Consider the following 16541-nt stretch of genomic DNA (forward strand, 5'->3'; position numbering starts at 1 on the left):
TATATATATATATTTAATGGAGAAACTTTTCTTCTTTCTTTATATTTTCTGCTGTATCCCCTTACTTGCAAAGCCGTCTCAGTTTAGTCTTTAGATCACTGATGTCTGGACTGTTCCCAGCTCCAAGCTTAAATGTTGGCATATTTTTGGGAAATGATTTACTGGGCCAGTCTTCAAAACAAAATGTGTAATCACGTTTAATAATTTAGTTTTTTAATCAAACATATTATATATTCACAGTATTTCACTGGCTGTCCTAATTGTTCTGGAGCAAATTTTAAGATAACTTTTCATTTTTTCAGTAGTGGAGTCTTTTGCAGTGAGTGTACATGGAAGTGTGTATATGCCTATATGCCTTACTTATCCTTTTCTTTACATTTTGTTATTTTAATATGTTTTCATTTAATGCTATGTTTTTAAAGTACTATTTTCTGTGAACAGTGCTCTGCAAGTAAAATGTACTATTTTACTTACTAATTTCAGGTTTTTCTAAAGCTCTTGGTCCTTGATTTTTTTCTTTTTCTTTTCTTCTGGATTATTGTCCCAACAATACTCTGGAACATTCAAAAGATTAACAATACTTGTGTAGTCAATGCTCTCAGTATATTTGGCAACAATAAGTTTCCCAAGGCCTTGAGACAGCTCTTTGCTTTTACCCATCATGCCGTTCTTCTTGGTAATGAAAAAGCTTTTTACAGGCCATCAATTGGAACTGATTTCAGTTCATTTCTAGGCTTTCTATGATTTTGTGCAGCTTCTTTTCTTCATGTGTTTACTACTTTCCCCCCTTGTTGTTCCACTTTATAACAAATAGTGTTATAAACTTTGATTCCTTTGTATATGTCGATTACTAGGATTCTTACTGACTTCTGGTTTCAGTTTCATAGCCCCATTGGAAATATATTTATTGAGAAACATGTTAATGCATTCAGTCCTTATTTTGCACTTATAATTTTTAGTAGTGATTGATTTTTCAAATCACACAGAAACACAAGGTTGCCCTCCAGAAACATGTGAATGTGTCACACGGAACAGACCAAAGAGTGAAAAGCCTCTCTAATGTGCCTGCTTCGCTTCTGTTCAGTGCCTCACAAACCATTTGACTTGTCAGAGTAATTTCCTTCACTTGAAATTAGCTGCTTCTAATAAAATTTTAATTCAGTTATTACAAGCACAGAAACGCCTCAAGTGCTGCCCCTAAGCCTGACCAGGCTTATGAAAATGTATCCGTCAGATGCACTTAAGCTTCTTGCCAATGAATTTTAACTTGGTGGAAATTGGTTCTCTTCATTAGCGCGACATTAACCAAACCATGAATGGAACGGGACCCTTCCTCTCTGCACTCTGGCATCACTTTTGTGTGACACTTGACAATACTCATGGGGTCCTGTGATGTTGGTAACCGCATTTATACTAAATGACTGTTAGAATCCCAGGTTGTTTGGTTGTTTTGTAGTTTAATTTCATTCTAGCTTTGTTCATTTTTGGGTTACTTTCTTAGTTTGGTTAGATCTGTCTTGTTCCTGTTTTCTTTTTGTTAACTTTATCTTAACTTTCTGATGCATGACTTATTGACTATACAGTCTTCCATGAGTGGGTTTTTTGTACCCGTGTTTGAATCATTGTGTGTTTATGCTACTTTTTAAATTTTGATTCAAAATAATGTTTAGTAAGATACTTTCTGCTGTATTTGATTTCACACAAGAATTATTTCATGTTTGAAATATTTTCATTTTTCACTTTTTTAAGCATTTTTAGAACAAATTGCAGACCATTTGTGATGATTGCTCATGGAGGGCCGGAAATAAATTCAGCCCATTTATTTCTGTTGATCCAGGATGAAAATGTCTAAAGTCTGTGTCCTGTACGGTTGTTCCAACTGTTCTAATAGAGAGAAAGTTTTGCATTATTTTTGTGTTACACAAGGGAGTTCTTTAAAAAAAAACTTACTGAAAAAAGAGGAGAAAAGTGGATCAACAATCTACAGCTAATAACAGGAGTTGCGGAAACTAACAATGCCAGAGTTTAGTTTCTAACAGGTAACGATCGCATCGCTTAAATTGTATTTTCTGATATTTTATTGGACAGTTACTTAGAAAGACAAGCATTCATAAGGTAAGATATATTATTTTTATGCCCAAGTCTGGTTGACCTCAGAGTGCTAATGTTGTTAGCAGCTAGCTCAGTGCCACAGAAAATATAATGTTTATTCAGTGGGACTTTCATGCTAAAAAAATAAAAATAAAAAAGCTAACAGTGAGCTGTTACTATCCCCCCCACATGCTTTGTGTCTGCCCACGAACAGACACAGACATGGGGTTTCTGTACATCGGTCCAAATAGTTGGCCTATATTGGACATGAATCCAGCGTCCTACAGTGACTCAACATTAATGTACAACACCAGCATGAATTTGAGTTTACAGAAGCTAAATAAATTATTTACCAGGAGATTCAAGCTCATAAAATAACATGGGTTAGTTCGTTGTCAGCGATAGCATTGCTATCATAATTATTTAAAATAGCACAACTCACTACTCACCCGGCAGAAACAAATCAACAGAAATTTAATGCTTTTTTTTTATCCTAAATGCTTGACCCAACCTGAAACTAAATTCTGAAACTAAATACCTGTATTCTCCAGGCTTTTTAAAACTTTCTTCTGGCTCATTGTATAATATTACATCACAGAAAATAATCCTAAATAATAACTAATTAAAATGGATTCTAAACACAAAAATAGTCTAATTATGGTAAGGCTGAACAATATTACAATATCATGAAATAAGTGTCTCATATCAGTCTGTATCAATCCTTTTTTATTAGTTTTTCTGTTTTAAATATTTGGAAAACTTTACTGTTTTATTCATAGTTTTCACACCACAATGTTTTTATAAATTATTATTATTTTTTTATTTCTAAGCAATTATGAGGACTGGAGGTGAAACCAGAAACTGCTGCTGTGCAAGTGACTAAACAGGCTTTTGCTAGATAACCAAAGAATGAATGAGTTGCTAGGTAACCAAAGAGTGAGAAAGTTAATTGATTCCACCAACCTTGCTTAGCTAGCCATGAGAGGTTGAGCCATAGACATAATAAAAGAATAGATGCCTCATGGACTGCTCGGACATGCACCCCTGTCTCCGGGTACTCCGGCTTCCTCCCAAAGTCCAAAAGCATGACTGTTAGGTTAATTGATTTCTGTAAACTCATCCTTAGGTATGGATGTGTGCGTGCATGGTTGTTTTGTCCTGTCTGTCTCTGTGTTGCTGGTGACCTGTCCAGCGTGTACCCCGCCTGTTGCTAGAGATAGGCACCAGCACCTCTCCTGACCTCACTAGGGACAATGGTGTAAGAAAATGGATCGATAGATCATCCCAGGTCTTTTGTCAAGCTCACAACCTCTCCAGCATTTAACCCTCTGATGCGTGAGTGACTGACTATACAGTCTTCTGTGAGTGGATAGTCTGAATAATATTCAGGGGTGACACTTAGGTCTCAGTGTGTTTGGTTCACAAAAAAATGTTTTCCTGACAGTCACAGTTGGTAAGAAACAAAGATTCCCATTAAATTCCATAGGAAATGAATGCGGGTCATTTTGGACCCACTCACGTAAGAATGGGGTAGTGATATAAAACATGCTATTTCTTAAAATGTATTAAAGGTAAATTAAAAATTTGAATTGCATGATATCAATAACATGTTTCTTGAGGAATACCTGGAATATGAAGTGATGAAAACTTTTCATTACAAAGATGTTGCAAAAAGATGACCTCACCGGGTCCAAAAGGACCCACTTGAGCATCAGAGGGTTCAGCTCCTCATTGTTCGTCACTAGTTGCCGGTTCGTCTTGTCATTTTTCTCGTTTCTCCCTGGTTTCCTTGTGATCTTCCTGTGTCTCCAGTTTGTCTTTATTTTGCTTTTTTTTTTTTTGTTCCCTTGATTTTTTTCAGTTTTGTAAGTTTGTTTATTTGTTTTTTCATTAAATGTTCTTAAATTAACTATGTCTCTCACCTGGTGCACTTGGGTCGATTTGTTGAGGAATACCTAGAATATAAAGTGATGAAAACGTTTCATTACAAAGATATTGCAAAAAGATTACCTCACCTGGTCCAAAAAGGACCCACTGGTTTTTATTCCATCTTGGCTCCTTTGGATTTTGTTTGTATTCTGTCTTGGTTGTTGGATTATTTGTAAGTTTCTTGTACATCACTTTCATTAAACCTTTTTCATTATTCACTCCATGTTTCCACTGTTCTGCATTTGTGTCCTCAAACAATCTACCAACAAATCACTATGACAACGAGTTTATAATAAAAGTTGGTACAATTTCCTCTATGAAATCTACAGAGGAAAAGTAGATGAAGAAGATTATCATTATAATTACTTCAGGAAAGAAAGAATGAATGACAAATGAAAGTTTAATTTCCCAAGGAAAAAACACCAAAATTGGTCTCAGCTGGTGTTTTTACTGCGTGTAGACCACATTTCTGGTTTTTAAGAAGGAATCATTGTCTCTTTAGTGAGATTTTGCTCAGTGGAAACCAATCATGGATGTTTTAGCTAAAGTGTCCAAATAGTACTAAAAATATTGCTATGTTTCGTGATGTTCTAAATTGAGTTTCAGAAGGAGGATGTCAATGTTTTTACAATATAAGGAGTAATTAAATGCTTTAAGAGTTAGAGATCAGACTTGTTATCTCTGGTCCTGGTCTTTCTCTGTGGGCTAATTGGCACCACAAAATGCGTGGCATAACATAACTTATAAATTTTTCTGAATTACTGACATTTTCTTACACACCATTTTATTTTCATAAATGTCATGTAGAAGCCAGTCTCTCAGTGCAGCACCTGTTTCATCTTAATGAACTGGTGTTGGAATCTAGTGATCAAAGAGACAATATCTATATTAGCCACATTTAATGATTTGTTAAACTAATGCATCCAATTTATTCATCGGTGATATTTTGGCATCAAGGACATCTCAGTTATGAGGAGGGATTTCCAAAAGAAAATAGTCAAAATGTGTTGGTTTATCAAAGGAACGCTGCTGTGCTCATGAAGGTCAAACATGAGTTTGCCCTAGAGCTACACAATATCTGTAAACATATGATTAGGTTAATCTCTCTCTTCTCTGCTGTCATTGGAAATATAGACAGAGAGGAACATTTTCAGATAGTTGAAGGTCTTAAGATCATGGTTTAATTTTAAAAAAATGCTTTAGTTGCTGTTTCAGCAAGGACAACACCTATTTGGAAGACATCCTTTGATAGACCTGACGTCTCTTTCCAGCAACACACAGATGATTTGCACACAGACTTTATTTGGAGTGATGAACTTTCCTAACGTGCATATTTTTGGATTTTGTCAGATAACCAGATCACGCATGAGGAGAACATGCTACTCCTTGTCTTTAGGACTTCAGTTAGGATTTGAACCCAGGCCCTTGCAAACTGCAAATGGCACCACTTTGAAATCCAAAATAAAATTTGCTAATATTTATTTATTTTTTACCACAGCATTCACAAGATTTTAGCAGAAAAGAAAGAAGCAACTTTCATTTGAAGTACAAGGACTACAGACCAGTGGGGTAACACATGTTTAAACTACTGCTCAATTATTCCAGTCTACCCGTACACTAAAACATTCAGTAGCTCAGCTGCAACCCTGGTTGCATAAGTCTTACAGCAAAACTCTTTTAAACATAATGTACCAGAATAACACAAAGCATGCATATACTTACATTTTTATTTAAAGTGGAAATATGTGCATTCATAATTTTAATTTTATTGAGTTTAAACGTGCCGCATTGCTTTGACAGCATCCACTCAACTATTCTAACTCACTCCCTCCTTCCACACTGATGATTATTGTGCATAAACAATAGACCACGGCTGAGTGAAAACATAGCCTTCCAGTAAACTGTAAAAGTCTCTGAGTGCAGAGAAGAAAATGTCAAATGAAAATAACAGTGGAAGAAAACATCCCCAGCTGGTGTTGATTTTCTTCCCCCTTTTCGGCTCTCAAAATGATCCTAAAATGAAATCTGTGATTAATTTAATTTTAATAGCTGTTTGAACAAGGAAAAGGGAGCAATTCTATTTCGGTGACATTTAAGAGTCAATGCAATAAAGTGCAAGGCAGAGCTGTCAGTCATCCTTTATTATTTTATACCACCCACTCCCAATGTGGTGTCACCTGCTAATACAAATGTGCAGTGGTTACCCTGGCAACCTGGGCAAAAAAGTTGGATAAAAGTCAGATTTCTATTAATGCAGCTTGAAAATTAAATGAATAAAAACTAAATGGAATACAGTTTGATCATTTTATACATTGTTTATGTTCCTTGTTAAAATATATACTCTTGAGGAGTGTGTGTCAGGTGGCATCTTAAAAAAGACAAAATATGACATTAGACATTAGTATTTCAAATAATACTTTGTCACTGTTTATGTCAGAAAAGTCACGTTTACAGTGGAAGGAATGTGCTAAAAGTGAAGTCAAACCAGCTGTCGCAGCTATAAAGCTCAATATTCATTTTCTAACTTCATCAGTCTCTAAGATCTTTGTGGAGGAATGTTGTCCTTATTTTACTTCCAACCCAGCCTCAGCGGACAGAGATCTGAAGCCATTCATTTCTACACATTTCCCTTAATGTTCCACCACATCATTTAACTTTGTGATTTATAAAGATTATCATAAAAATGGCCAAATCTCATATATACAACATCTTTGAATTGTCTGTCATCTGCTAAAAATTTCACATTACACCCTATCTGCAGTTAGTGTGGATCTGATTCCTGACTATGTCAGATAATTATTGTCAAATAAGATATATTATTGTCACAGATCAAAATGACTTAGAGAAATCATGCTGGAAATTAGTCATTCACATAACCACATGTCTTACAGTAAATAATAACATGATTTCTGAAATTGTCTGAAGAGTTGTGAAGCATTATTTTTGTTTCTTTATTTCAGTTGAAGACTACAACATTAGAGAAACATTACAATGCAATAAGGTCATTTTAGGCTCATAACCAAGGTGAACTGTGGAGGAACAGAAAATTTAGAATATGTCCTTGAACACCAAAAGTTTTATTTCCACCTAACTTTGGAAAGAAACTGGAGCAGAGGAGCGTTCTCCGTTTTTAATACAGTAAGAAAGTGTTGCAGAAGCTTATCACGACTGAGGAAAAAAAAAAAAAAAAAAAAAAAACTGCAGCAGAACATTCCCTCAGGGATGGTACAGATGATCCTACTCTCTTCTTGATATTTCATGAAGCCTGCTGTAGTAGAATGGATGCTGCCTGTTTGCATGTCTTCAGGCCATGTAAAGGAGAAAATGCCAGAAAGGTCAGAGGGATTATTTTTTGGTCTGGTAGGGATCTTGCCGGGTTATTTTTGTGTTTGTTAGTATCTCCTAACTCAACAGTCAAAAAACACATAAAACATCAAAATATGGTAAAATGTGTGTGTGGGAAAAAGCGCTTCATTTCTAAATATTCCAGATTGATTCTCATCTCTCTGGCTTTAGTCTCCTCATAGAGAATCCAGAGGGTTTCCCAGCAATCACTGTAACACCCAAGGCTGTCCTCCAAGCTGGACGTCTCTGAAGCACATAGAAAGGACGATACCTGAGAAAAAACCCTCAAACCACCAGCGCTGGTCCTCTTTCAACACAAAGTATCAGAACTCACAGACATGGCAAAAATGGAGCTGTAGCTTTTTGTCCAGAACAGAGGAATTCACAGATTATAGCAAACTGCCCAGGGCCTTTACATATTCCATACAAGAGTCCTACACTTTTTCATTCAAAATGATCAGGGAAGACAGAACGCTATACTATTATAAACGCTATACTGGCAGAGCTATATTGAAAATACACAAATAAATAAATAATAATTACTTTTAGACATTTTTGGTTTAAAACTGAGACAAATTTAATCTTAATGAGTTTCAGTTTTGGATAGTTGTTTGTTTTCAGTTCAATCATTCTGAGTTACTCTGATGCTACTCATCAGTCTGTTAGGATGTTCACTGAAGCAGCTTTTCAACTTTAGTCAGATGAGTTTGAAAAACAAAATCAATAGAGCAAAACAAGTCAGAAAGGTCAAATAACTTGAATTGTGTGTCCAAAGCAACATAGAAACTCTGCAGTTTGTCTAACAAAGACTCTTTGGTTGGTGAGTATAAAAGCTTTTCAAACCACACAACATATTTTGACCTTGAGTTGTTTTGAAAAAAAAAAAAGGATAAAAAAAAAAGAACGCTGTCAGCCAACAGCTGAAATGTGAAGCTGTGCAAGGCACATGCTGGATAAACAAAACACTCAGAGGAGTAAATTCAACATCCTTCCTCCATGAATCCCACAACATTCTCAAAGGTGTTCCAAAAAGGTTTTTAGATTTGACGGACATGGATTTTTTTCATTCAGATCATTTTTCCTAAGGGCTTAAAAATTTTTTAAATTTTTGTTTGTTGCCCCTCTACCTTCAGTGGTGCTACATTAAAACAACAACAACAACAACAACACAAAAAAAATTCCTTGCAATGCCACATAGTTCTTTGCACTTGTGATCCACAGCTTGACAGATTTGGACAGGTCTGCATCCAGATAAACTATGATGTTCTATAAAACATCATTAAAAGTTAGTAGAAATGAGACAAAACCCATGAATAAGAATAAATGTGAAGGAGACAAGTGGAACAATGAAGCTGCAAAGAAAGGTTTTGAAGTGGACGAGTTCAAGCTGCTGGGATCACCCAACAGAAACAACAAGAAGTGAGAGAGAGCAAGGAGGGTGAAGTGAGTGAAGCTGCATGGCAGAAGGAATTAAAACAAAGGATTAGCACTTGGGTTTTGAAAGTTTGGTTGGCATTTTCAATGGGAGGGAGGAGCTTTGGGCAGACCCAAGACATGCTGAGAAAACAAATCCCTTTTGGCTTGACGACGTCGAGATTTACCATTTTGAGTTGGAACATGTTGCTGGTAGAAAGACGTCTGGGTTTCCATGGATGGATGGAAGGAGTTCATAACTATTTCAAGTGATTTCTAAGATTTGTCAACATGACTTCTCCACTGTTGGTCTTCCTTACACACTGCCTACATACGTCACAACTCACTGACAGACAGTCATTGTGTTGATTCCATATAAGCTGGACAACAAGTTCCAGTGTAAGGTTACGACCGACTGTATGCAGGGATTTTAGACACCAATAAAATAATCTATGACAGACCACAAAGACACAATCAGTAAAACTCTGCTCTTATTTCTTGTTTGCTAAAACCTTCCATACAGGTTTCACATTTTCATGAGATGCCTTTTTATCAGGCGCATTTCTTCCTCTCTTCTTGTCATCGCGTTGCTCCTCTTCCTTTTGTCTGCCTCGTTGCACAAGCTTTGATTTAGAGCATGGTGAATTGAAACTGGTCCCACTCTCATCATCTATTTTCTCTCATTGTGAAACAAAGAGCCATTTACCAGAATTTTCTGCAGGTGTGCAGGGAGCTTTTATTAATTTTATATCAATTAACTTTGATTAATGGAAAGAAAAAAATAATGAATGGTAAGATTTAATCAACTGAGGACACTTCTACACTTTCTCTCTCCCACACACACACTGTTGTATATAATGTCTAACAAAGTAAGATGTACCAAAGATTTTAGACATAAGTCTGAAATATAGAACCTGCAAAAATTTTCTTTTCAGGGCTAGCGGCAAGATGAGGCTCATCTGCATTTGATTAATGCACACATTATTAAACCTTTCAGCTGATTGGCTAAGTCTGTCACAATTTAAATACTAGAGTTTGTGAAAGTGGCACAAAGCCGATTTAAGGCCTTTTTCTTCCATTGTTTTCTACTGCACAATGCAGCAGTCTGTTACAGTAGCTCCTGGAGGTGATGGGAGGTTTGGGATGGGATGAGCTCAATTACTGCTGATCCTGTTTACAAGCGAAAGGCAAATTAAAGTGTAGCAGTTATGCTATATCCACATAATCTTAAAAAAGGAATTATTGACATCACATTGAAATATCTGTTGGATTAACAAAAGATTTTGATGCTTTTTAAGGACAAACATCTTCTAAAAAGAAGAAAAACAACAAAAGCAGTCATTTTAAGTCAAGATTGTTGAACTAAAAATTATAAACTAAAAATCAATTGAAGATTAACCAAGAATCAGGTAAATTGTGAATCAGCTAATGTCTGCTTGCTACTGATAAACTAAAAATAAAACAAAGTTAATCAATAGACTTCTTACTGTATCAATTGAAAGATATTACTCATTAAAACGACAATCAAGCTAAAGTAATTAAAACCATTTTCTGTTTATGTCTCATCTTAACCCTTTAGCTGTCACCCAAAAACACTTACATGCAAGTTTATGAGGACACTGTCAATCAACCAATCACTCAAATAATATTTGATTGATTGACCAAGATAGTGCTGAAAATAAATAATTCTGTTTCCTTCTATCTCTGTTAGCTAGCTGCTAAGCTAAAGCTAGAGGAAAGGACATGTTAGGAAAAGCCCTCAAAGCTAAGATTATAGGATACTAGGAGCTAAGTAACGCCCTCTTTGGGGCGTAGCTCAGAGAGAGGGTAACAAAGGGAATGGGAAACTCTTGTGGGATGCCATTTTGACTGTTAGCTCTTAAAGGTAGCAGGTCATAATGGACCAGCTGTATTTTGGTATTAATAAATTAAATTCATGAATTCAACTCACTGACTCTTCTGTAACCTCCTACATCAAGAACTCAGCATGGAGAACGGATAATTCTCCACAATAGGAAGACAGAAAGCCAGACTGAAAAAGGAGAAGCAACTTCAAAATATGCCAGATCTGTGATCTCTCCTGGTAAAACACCAGCAGCTGTCTTTTACGGTCAGTCTGGAGTTCATGTCCTCTGACTTTTGAACATTTTCTTAAGGAGGTATTTTGGAAACGTCCCACAGGGTGGAGGCATTGGTGCAGATACAACACTTGGAATGTGCTGGAGGACATCTGGAGTTGTGTTGAGGAGTTATAGAGTCTTTATGTATATATGCTTTTCCCTTCCAACAACCTACTGCTGAATAACTACTATAAGATCGATGGATGTAAGTTAAAACCAAGCCAACACTAGAGCAAGTTGTTTGCTTTTAATTAGTACAGGATAATGAATTTCCCATCCATTTACTCAAGATTAAATTTCATTCAATAGCATAAAAACTTTAACACAAATATATTAATGTAATTTATCAATGTTTGACATATTTGGTAAAAGCAAATCTTGCAAAACTTCCATAAAGTTGTTAAAACTTGATCCTTAATGTATTCAATTTCCTCACGCCACAGTATGCAATCCATCTTTAAAACAATAGAGCCAATAAAAAGTGCATTCATTCATTGTGCTGTAGAAATAACCCAGCAGAGGAAATCTGATTGGCTCATCAAAATGCGCAGTGAATACCCACTCTGAAAAGAAGAGCCACATTAATCAAGCGGCAGTGCCCAAATGAGACATACAAGGCCCTCTGCCCCCACTACCTCGTCTCCTCACTTCTGTCGTCTGCGTTCCGACTTCTTTTCAGCACAAATCTGAATGAGGACGGAGTGTGAGTGTGAATATGCCATTAAATTTTAACTGATCAGCTCAACGGAGCATGAAAATCTTTTCATCTATCACTTTAACCATTTACTTAATAGGTTTGTGATTAAGGTGCCATAAAAGCAAATGGAGAAGTCTTCTTTCTGGATGTTCACAGATCCGTTTTTCATGCGTTTCTGAAGTTACATTTCCACTTTTGAGTAAATCCTAAGCACATCTTGTATAAGCAGAGGGAAGGTCAGCTAGTTAAATAAGTTCCTGTTTAAGTTTATTCGGTTTACTTTTGTGAACTCTGCTTTAATTTAACAAATAAATGTATGTATGTGGTCCAGATTCTGTTAGCACTGGTACCTGTTTGCATATCAAAACATCAAATGAAGAAATCTGTTACTTTTACTGAAGTCAAAGTGTTTGGTGTATGGATAGGAAAGTGGGCATTTGGATGCTTTTAATATTCCAAAAATAAAATGGGATGTTTCAATACTTGAGCTGCTACTAAGTCTCTAGAGCATAATAAAGGAAACTGCACTAATCAATGGCCAACTGATTGGTGCATTGCTACAACAGACTGGTAGTTCATACTGACCGCTCATGGATCCTGACACAAAAAAGGAACCAAACAGTAAATGACGCTAAACAACTTCCATTTTTCAAAACGATGTTATTTTGTTTTAATATAGTTGCAAATTACATAACAGAAACATTACATCATTTAAAACATTTAAATAAATGTCAAAAAGGCAAAATGCTTGCAGTGCAAAATGGTTTGTTTACTATTATGGAATGATAAGCAAAAACCATTCACTCCACTTCACACCTACTCCCCATCTCTCCCTGTGACTACCTCCCTTAGCAGCTATGAAATGCTAAACCACAGATGTGCCTCTGAGCAAGGCAACCAGGAGTTAACTACCAATCTATATATCGGTGTATGAATGTATGAGTCTGTGAGTGAGACTGGGCAAATATGGTTCCTATGTAAAGTGGTTTGAGTGGCTGAAATGACTGGAAAGGTTCTATAAAAAATCAGCTTATTTGCCATTAACTTTAACTCCTTCACATCATACCACTCTGAAAAAAGGAAACCATGTGTCTCAGGGCAGAATGTTATAGAAGCAGTTAGTGATGCCATATTGCAAAGTTTTAAAAGTATTTGCATTTAGATAAGAAAATACAGAAAAAGCTTGCCTTGCAAAATATCCTTGTTACGGTGGACAGAGTCTGAGTTTAGTCATCAGTCTTTCAACTATCAAAGAGACCTTATGTTTCTCTCTCCTGTCCATCTCAATTTTATTGCTGACAACGCTGACAAAGTCTTTCATTTTTGTCACCTTAGAGCCTTCATTTACTAAAGCAAATCTTAATACCAATATTTTTTTTATAGGAAAGGAATCATTTGTGCGTGTGCGCACGCATGTGACTAGAAGTTCATATTCAAACATCTCCCTCCTATAATGTAATTACAGCAACGCAAACAAAAGTTTTCCATTTCATCCTGCAGCCTGAGACTTTCAATGTGTTTAAAAAAGATGAGAAAAAGGTGCATTAATAACACATGGCTGGGATGATGACTGTAACCTGTAGATGTCTGTATTTAATAATAATAATAATAATAATAAAAATAAGAGTTTCCCTCTACTGTTTGCTAGAAATAAATATTTACAGCAACCATTTTGCTTTGATTATACACCTTTCATTATTACTTACCATAAGAGAAATGAAGCATGCTCTTATTAACATGGATGTGTTTCATTTATGCCAACTATGTTTCTGTCTGTTTTCATTATTTTTTAAATCTCATATCTATGTCATTTTCTATGTCATGTTTACATGTCACCTTGACAACCAACAAATTATTGTGCAGTTATATAATAAGAAAAATAATGTAAACTGTCACCTGCATTGTCTATACCTGCTTGTTCTTGCTAGGTCATGGCAGAGTAGGCACCTCTGCAAGGTCGCCAGTCCATCACAAGGTATTATCCTTTCAATTTTAAGAAAGTTGTTTCAGCTCTTATCAGGCTCTATCACCATGGTAACTTTTTCTGGAAACCAAGTTAACTATGAAAGTACTAGTCTAATATTGATTTATTGTCTCTGTTCATTACTTCATCAGTCTTCTCTTCATGGAGGTATTCGGCTGTAGAAGAAAACCCACACTCAGCTTGTTTCCACAGAAAAAACTCCCGTTCTAGAACTGGTTCTGGTCAGTTTTCTGGTCTGCTTTGGTGGAAAAGCGTTAAAAGGGACACTGTAGAGTCTCTAAAGTGACATCTGAAGATTCCCCAGTGGCAGGATCTAACAAGATTGTGCCAGTTATTTCTTCTCAGCCATGACTTGGAGGCAGTCATTTTTACAAATATCTCTGCATATTTATTTATTTTTTTTTTCAGTAGAGGCCAATGGAAATAGGTGCAGGAGTACAAAAGAAATTGAAATTGAGATTAGTACCCTCATAAGAACAACAGAAACTCTACACTAAGAGGTAAGCCATGTAAAATAACAGCAGGCAAGTAGATGCTGCGATGCATGTTGAGCAGAGTTCAAGTTCATGTACCTCAAAACTTCATTGTTTTCTGATAGGCTCAATAAATTGCGTGCAGAGCATTATATGTGTTTCCATAACAAGTGTGCTCAAAACTTTGTCAGTATTCCACTAATGTTGAAAAAACACAATTAAAGTCACATGAATAAGCTTGTTTATGTGATAAGTCATTAAAAAACATGCTGCACCATTTTCCTCCTACCACTTCCTGTTGTCTTGTTCATCATTTCTGCCAATAGTAGCAAAATGTCTCCATTATCGTCTTGCAGTTTACACTAATTTTGATGCAACAGAGAAACCACCTCATCATAGTGCAAAAATTTTTTATGAAAAAAACTTGCGTTTTTTCTGAATTGCCCTGTTTCTATAAAGCAAATGTATTGTCGTAATTCTAGTTTGCGCAATTTTATGATTAATGGAAACACATAGGGGGTTCCATTGGGGCAGGGCTGCATCCGAGCCTTAAATCATCCAGATCAACGCAAAGTTTTTGATGCAGGGATATAAACATGCTATCACTGCATTTTAGAGCAGTGGAGATCTTCCACAGACTGACAAATGACACCTCTCTGTCTAAATGTAAAGAAATTTGGTTTTGCCTTTTAGTGAGAGAAGGAGACTTACCTGATTACATTGTGTCAAGTAAAATCTACTAAACTACTATGACTACTACTACTCTGACATTTTAGTCGCTGGTGTCAGCTCTTTAGTTCCATTGACATTAATTCTTACTGCTTTGGTATTATATTTTAAGAGTTATGTTCTCATATTAGTGGGAATATTTTAAGTGTGGTTTGAATCAGGCCAGCACAAAGTACACAAAACATGGTCCATCAATTCATGATGGTGTTTGGTGTGGAAGGACTTGATTAGCCTGTACAGAGCTGGCAAATATACAATCTTGCATCTCTGATGAAAGTTTTTGACTTGTTGATTCCCCGCAATAAGGAATTAGTGCAGTGATGAAAGCAAAAAAAGTGTCCACACCCAGTAAAGTGTTCCAAAAGAGAGGTCGGTGGATGAGTCAGTGACTAATTCTGGAATTTAAAAAAAAATGAAAAATAGATACATTTATGAAATACTTATAAAACCATAGAGATTATCTGAGATTCACCAATGCGAATGGCATCAAGAACCTCCAAGGCTGGCGGATGAAAAACACATCACCGCTGATATGTGGGGTGTGGAAACCTAACTCCTCAATCCTAATGCTGGTCGTAGCATCATCTGATGTGTACAGACACATTCTGCTATATTCATCTCGCACAGGTCAGAGGTGAAGCGGGTCGGTGGCCTTAATTGAAGGTAAGCTATAGAGCAGCATGTCAGGACTTGAAATAAAACACTTCAGCTTCAATAAGCTCAGCTGCACCATTGCCAGTATACACCTTGTTTTGTGCTGAATGCCTTCTGTCAGGTTATTGATTCCCATTTCTCCTCCAGGAGCGCCCCTGTGATGCTTATTAACCCTGTGGATTTAACCACACTGAAGCAAGCCGACGTCAGACCTCCACAGGTACAAAACGCTTTGCTGCTCTCTATCAGTCAGACCGAAGCAGCAAGAAGAGGCTGAGCAGTCAAGTTCAAGTTCTTTCTTCTTTCGTGTGTAAAGGAAACACAGCAGTCTGTCAGCAGCAAAGCAAACAAAGTCAGCCAATTAAGCTACCCGCTTGACCTGGAACAAAATCAGTACAGAAAAAAAAAAAAAAGAAAAGAAAAGATTGTGTTCCAAGACAGGTTTTGCAAATGCAAACTAAGATCACACAAACATCTTGTAAAAATATTTTGTTGGCTTTTTCAGTCCTTTCTGTGGTAACTTTGAAGAATGGAAACAATATGGTTTCCATTCCATTCCATACAACTTTCATTGTATTTCACTGAAAAACCTAAAACTCATTAACTAGATCTGCATTAGCAACCTTTACTTCCCAATGACACTTTTGACTTCAGTCCAGCTAAAAGAAAAACTTGCTCAGAGCCACAAAAGATACATAATGCTTTGAAAAGAGAAGCTACTGTAAGGTTTTAGTTTTTTCTATGTGTTAATTTAGGTTTCAGTTAATTGAGTCTCTGTGTTGTCATGTATATCCCTTGACTGTCCCCAGCTGTCCCTTGTTTCTCCTGATTGTCTCCCTGTGTATTTAATAAACCCAGCTTTGTTCCTTGTTCTTTGTTGGGTCCTTGTCTGGTCTTATGGTGTCTAGTCGTCTAGTCTGGCTCTCTGTCTTGATTCCAGTCGATGAGCCTTAGCCTTCTGCTCTCTCTGTACTGTATTATCATTAAAATCATCATTTCATTCCCTAAAGCCTGGGTCTGCTGCATCTGCCTCACCTCATCCAACCACACATCATGACAGCTGCTATGTAGGACATCTGTTTTAGATTTTTCAAGTTAAAGACCAA

At 36.4% G+C, this 16541-nt stretch overlaps 2 long non-coding RNA genes across 3 annotated transcripts in view; one reads left to right on the forward strand and one right to left on the reverse strand.

Moving 5' to 3' along the window:
* The window catches only part of LOC107833122 (uncharacterized), a 23267-nt gene extending 17411 nt beyond the window's left edge, over positions 1-5856 (reverse strand). The window contains exons 1-2 of the long non-coding RNA XR_001658833.1: positions 5846-5856; positions 1329-1335 (exon numbers count right to left, since the gene is read on the reverse strand). This is a non-coding gene — a long non-coding RNA (uncharacterized LOC107833122). The remainder of the gene's footprint in view (positions 1-1328; positions 1336-5845) is intronic.
* Positions 5857-14052: 8196 nt separating this feature from the next.
* LOC107833121 (uncharacterized) lies at positions 14053-15844 on the forward strand. Of its 2 annotated transcripts, XR_001658832.1 has the most exons (3): positions 14053-14079; positions 15583-15655; positions 15752-15844. It is a non-coding gene; the product is annotated as an uncharacterized LOC107833121 (long non-coding RNA). The 2 variants fall into 2 exon arrangements; XR_001658831.1 differs by having other exon boundaries at positions 15583-15844.
* Positions 15845-16541: the final 697 nt, after the last annotated feature.

This window comes from Poecilia formosa, unplaced genomic scaffold (genome assembly GCF_000485575.1).
Source record: "Poecilia formosa unplaced genomic scaffold, Poecilia_formosa-5.1.2 Scaffold332, whole genome shotgun sequence".
Lineage (NCBI taxonomy): Eukaryota > Metazoa > Chordata > Actinopteri > Cyprinodontiformes > Poeciliidae > Poecilia > Poecilia formosa.